This window comes from Clarias gariepinus, chromosome 15 (genome assembly GCF_024256425.1).
Source record: "Clarias gariepinus isolate MV-2021 ecotype Netherlands chromosome 15, CGAR_prim_01v2, whole genome shotgun sequence".
In the NCBI taxonomy this organism is placed as follows: domain Eukaryota; kingdom Metazoa; phylum Chordata; class Actinopteri; order Siluriformes; family Clariidae; genus Clarias; species Clarias gariepinus.
The window spans coordinates 22859177-22865176 of NC_071114.1; positions in this window are offsets into that span (position 1 = coordinate 22859177).

Genomic DNA, 6000 nt, shown 5'->3' on the forward strand with positions numbered 1-6000 from the left:
TGGCACATAATTGTGTAGTGGAAGGAAATTGATGAATGGTTTTCCCTTTTTTTTTTTTTTTTTTACAAATAAAAATCTAAAAAGGGTGTTATGTACAGTATTTATATTCAACCCCCTTTATTCTGATACCCCTAGCTAAAATCTATTGAATATTTGCCAGACAACTCCATACTGTATTCGCCTCTTGCTAGGCACTGTATACATTTTCACATATTATTAAATCCATCATCATCTACTGTATGAGCTATTGTTTTTTGTCAACGGTTCTCTCTCTCTCAGGGAAAGCACCATATTCTTTGTCTAGAAGATTTTCCTTTGGTGCAAAACTGTTTGAAATTGCTGTCACAAAAGACTCCATAAATCAAAAACAATTTTTCACAGAAAACTTGTATTCTGTTAAATAAACAGCTCATTTTTAATGATCTGATTGTTAGTATTAGATCATGTTTTCCATCAACAACATAAATCCCTGTGCTAATTGATTCTATAGGAATAATAATGTATTAGAATATAGTCTCAGCGCAGACTCGACATCCCATCTCCACACAAGCAGCTGTTCATCTTCAGCCATTCATCTACGATTAGATTCTCCAATAGCAACAAACTCAATCCTGAGGCGTAATTGGAAGGAAAGTGAAAGGCTTTTTGTTGCCTGTAGGGACGGACACGAATCTGGTTTGCTGGTAATGAGCGAGTTACTAAATGAGTCATCTCACTCTGCGCAAAGGAAATGATTTCAGACGGGCCAAAAGTGGATCGCCTGAAATAGTGTCAGGGCATACTCACTACAGTTTAAAGTGGGAGCTTCTAACCAAGTCTTTATCAGGGAATACAGTACACCCTGGCTGAATTACAGTCATGTATTAAAGTTAGTGCCTCCTCTTATAATTCTATTGGGGCTTTTATGTAAAAACATAGTAAGGATCATCTGATCTTAGAAATAGGCAAATACAATTTTTTAATTTAATTTATTTAACAGAAACCAAGCCAAAAAGAAAAAATAGCATACAGTATAAGCAATACAGGACTAAGTACCCCCTTACTGCTTCTACAGGATTTAAGAGGGTAAGTTGCAGCCTGGTGCTGGTGATCATCAGCCCTTGATTAACTGGTCATCAGCAGGTGTGCAGATCTCTATAAAAGCAGACAATTTGGCAGTGTTGTGGTCTGAGGCATTGAGGTGTGTGTTACCACAACGCCAAAAGGGAAAAGCATTACCAATGGTCTTGGAGAAGCAACTGTTGCTGCACATCTATCTGGAAAGGGTTATAAAACCATTTCCAAGCAATTTCTAGTTTAACATTCTACAGAAGAAAAATGTATTCACAAGTGGAAAGCAATAAAGACAGTTACCAATCTTCCTTGGAGTGAACGTCTTAGCACATTTAGCACAGAAACAATTCCTAAAGTTATTGCTGTCAAAAAAATTCAAGGGAGTTACTTAGTATTGCCCACATTTATTATATATATATATATATATATATATATATATATATATATATATATATATATATATTTTTTTTTTTTTGGCTTAATTAAAAAAAAAATAATTAAAAAGTTTTGTTATATTTCAGCCATTTTCTAAATCATTTAAGATATTTTTTTTTCTCATTAATGTACACACAGCATGCCATATTGGCAGAAAAAAAACAGAATTGTTGATTGATCCTCTGCCATTCCTCCTTGCAGATCTTCTCCAGTTCTGTCAGGTTGGATGATAAACGTTGGTGGACAGCCATTTTTAGGTCTTTCCAGAGATGCTCAATTGGGCTTGCGTCAGGGTTCTGGCTGGGCCATTCAAGATCGGCACAGATTTGTTTTAGCTGTGTGCTTAGGGTCATTGTCTTGTTGGAAGGTAAATCTTTGGCCCAGTCTGAGGTCCTGAGCAATCTGCAGGTTTTCGTTTAGGATATTCCTATACTTGGCATTCACCTTTCCCTCGATTGCAGCCAGTCATCCTGAAAAACACTCCTACACCATAATGCTGCCACCACCATGCTTCACTGCTGGGACTGTATTGGACAGGTGATGAGCAGTGCCTGGTTTTCTCCACACATACCGCTTAGAATTAAGGTAAAAAAAAAAAATCTATCTTGGTCTCATCAGACCAAAGAATCTTTTTTCTCACCATCTTGGAGGTGAGGCTTCCGTCGGGCCACTCTGCCATAAAGCACTTTGTACAACATCCTCCCATCTCTCGACTGCATCTCTGGAGCTCAGCCACAGTGATCTTTGGGTTCTTCTTTGCTTCTCTCACCAAGGCCCTTCTCCCCCGATAGCTCAGTTTGGCTGGACTGCCAGCTCTAGGAAGGGTTCTGGTCGTCTTAAAGGTCTTCAATTTAAGGATTATGAAGGCCACTGTGCTCTTAGGAACCTTAAGTGCAGCAAAACCAAGGTTTGACCAAGGTTTTTGTAACCTTGGTCAGATCTGTGCTGTGCGCAATTCTGTCTCTGAGCTCTTCAGGCAGTTTTTTTGACCTCATGATTCTCATTTGCTCTGACATGCATTGTGAGCTGTAAGGTCTTGTATAGACAGGTTTGTGGCTTTTCTAATCAAGTCCAATTAGTATAATTAAACACAGCTGGATTCAAATGAAGGTGTAGAACCATCTTAAGGATGATCAGAAGAAATGAACAGCACCTGAATTGAATATGAATGTCACAGCAAAGGGTCTGAATATTTACGCCCATGTGATATTTCAGTTTTTCTTTTTTAATAAATCTGCAAAAATGTCAACAATTCTGTGTTTTTCTGCCAATATGGGGTGCTATGTGTAAATTAATAAAGAAAAAAAATAACTTAAATGATTTTAGCAGATGGCTGCAATATAACAAAGAGTGAAAAGTTTAAGGGGGTCTGAATACTTCCCGTACCCACTGGATGTTGTTTGTCTAAGTTTGTATCTGCCTAATACTGAGATCCGCTACAATCACATGTTATTATACTTTAGTTTGTCTTTATGCAAAAACATAAAATTAAAAGAGGGGCACTAACATTCACATGGGAATGTGATAATATGAGGGTTTTTGTTTCACAATACATGATGAAAGACGGCGCTGTGGTAAGGCGAGTAGTGTTGCTGTCAAATAGACGCAGAGTTCAATCTAAAGCATGGTTAACTGTCTATATGATGTTTTGAATACTTCCCTTCAGGCTCGGTGGACTGACACACACACACACACACACACACACACACTTTGCATTTTTTTGTGTTAAAGTTCTTGTGTCGGACAGATCTAGTGGCTTCCTTTCACTGTACAAAATCATATTAGTAGGGCCATTAGCTAAGTTAAATTGCTCATACTGTGTGTGTGTGTGTGTGTGTGTGTGTGTGTGTGTGTGTGTGTGTGTGTGTGTGTGGTACTGTACCATCAATGAACTCCTGCCCTATCCATTTTGTATTCACTGTTTGCTGAATGTTATATAGGCTCCATATGGTCTGACCATAAAGCAGTTAATAGAGGCGAATGAATTAATTAATAAATAATGGAATGAATGAATGAATGAAAGAAACAACTAAGATTTTTTTTGTTGATTGAATCTGCACATATGGCTTAAAGTATTTGAAGTGGGGTTTTTTGAAATCCAAGTACTCTGGAAATGTGGAGAAAATCCCTTTTGTGTGTGTGTGTGTGTGTCTAAGCATTTCACTGCACATCGTACTGTGTATGACTGTGTATGTGACAAATAAAATTTGAATTTGTGTGTGTGTGTGTGTGTGTGTGTGTGTGTGTGTGTGTGTGATAAAAATTTTACATGTAATTTAGAAATAACTGTGTGTTGTGTTGTGTTGTGTTGTGTTGTGTTGTGTTGTGTTGTAGGGCAATGCTTTAGAGCATCCTCTAATCCACCATACCGTCAAAAATGCCCACATCGCATTAGCTTATCTTAACTGACTGAATGATTAAATAATTTGTGATGCCTGAGAATGCAAATGAAATCTAATCTCACTGGAAAATTATTTTCAGTAAAGCTGACATATTGAGGACAAAATGACAATCTATTAGGTCCGTTTCAAGAGTTAAGTATGACATAGAGGAAAAAGGCTTGTTTGGGAAATGACATAGAATCTATTGTAACATCCTTCAAAGCCACATGCCAAAATGTCCGTGCAAGAATCGGTGTGAACCCTGAGAAGTGATTTCACATCTTCACACAATATTTCCTGGTGTTTATGGTGTCAAGAAAAATCTCAGACTAACAGCTTCATGCATTACCCAGCTTATAACACGTCGCTAAACTGAGCACAACATTAGCAGTTACTAGGAGATTCTAAAGCAAAACAAATATTAAAGGGTTAGACGTATTTATGACATTATTTCTTACACTCAGGGAGACGTATTCTAGTTTTGCTAGATCAAATACTGGCATATGTTTTGATGCCATGAAGTAAGCTGTCTCTAGTTACAGTATGTGACTGATCTTATATGATTTTAAGATATTTACGGGCTTTGTTTCACACATTTTCACAACGAGGTACAAATGAGTTCATTAATTTTTATTATTACAGAATAACAAATTTGAAATAAATTATGGCATTTACAGAAAGAGGAAGAAACTATAATTATTAGATTGTCCCTGATGAGCAAGCTGAGGGTGACGGTCGCATTGAGAAACCGATTGAGATGACAATAGGGAGAAATCTTGAGAGGAACAGGATTCAACAAGACATCCATTCTCATTTTGGTGATCTCATGACCATAAATCAGTCCCTGGTATATCTGTGTGCTATGAGATTGAAAGTTCGATATAACGGCAAAGGTGTTTAAGTTAATTTAAAGTCCACTTTCATTTCACTTCATTTTATATTTTTTTCCATATGTGACTACAAACATTTGAGTTATGAAATTTTGCAAATACAACTGGACCGTGGATCTACCAACATTCGTAGATGCGAACAAATCAGAGAAGTAGCTCACATGTATTGTACAAAAAAAAAAAAACACACTGCAGTTCACCGGATACCAATATTTACAATTATATATAATAATATTAGTGTGTAAGTGGATATATAAAATGTTTAAAGTCCAGTATATTGTATGTGTGTGCGTGTGGGGCTGTGGCAGAAATGACTTGGCCTCACCAGTTTCAATGGATTAGTCTTTTATTATTAACCACAATAATAAAAAATGTTTTTCCTGTAAAGCTGTCCTGATGGTGAATACTGCACGAGAAAGAAATCACAGTCCAATACAGTGGAAAACAGCTCTAAGACAAAATGGCATCCGTTTAAGCGTGTAAACAATGTGTAGATTGGCTTTTTTGTGGTTAGTTTTTGGCCACATGATGGCAGTGTGGGGCAAGGGGACAGATGCACCGCTCAGATTTAGGCAAGTGGATTGATGCTTTACATTGTATATTCATGTCAAAAGTATATATGACTCACTTTGTCGAACTTAAGAACAAATCTGACTTACAAACATGCTCCTGGAATGGAACTTGTTTGTAAGTTAGGGATTTACTGTATACGAATATAAGTGTAATATAGTATGTAAGCATGCTTTTCAAACAGATATGATTTTTCTAACATACAAATATTTCACATATAAATTTTAGTTTTTACTTATACTGTAATACACTTATTTTTATTACATTTATTTTCAAGGCTGATATTTGTTATTTTACTATTCTTTCCGCACATGGTGTAAACAAAAGTTGTTATTCAACTCAATATATAAGGGTTCAAATATTTAACTATTCTTTTACATGATGGATTTGTTTTTACACTTGATTTCTAAAAAGGAATTTTTTGTTTTTACATAGATTTCATTCATTTTTCAACAAATGCACATTAAATAAATTAATTGAATTTTTTCATACAAAAACTAAATCTAATAACTTAAGGTTTTATGTATTAGACTGATCAGCCATAATATTTAAACCACTGACCGGTGAAATGAATAACACTGATTATTACACTGTCACCTATCAAGCGGTGGCATGAATTAGGCAGCATGTGAACAATCAGTTCTCATCAGCATGTGTTCTGATTGGCTAGT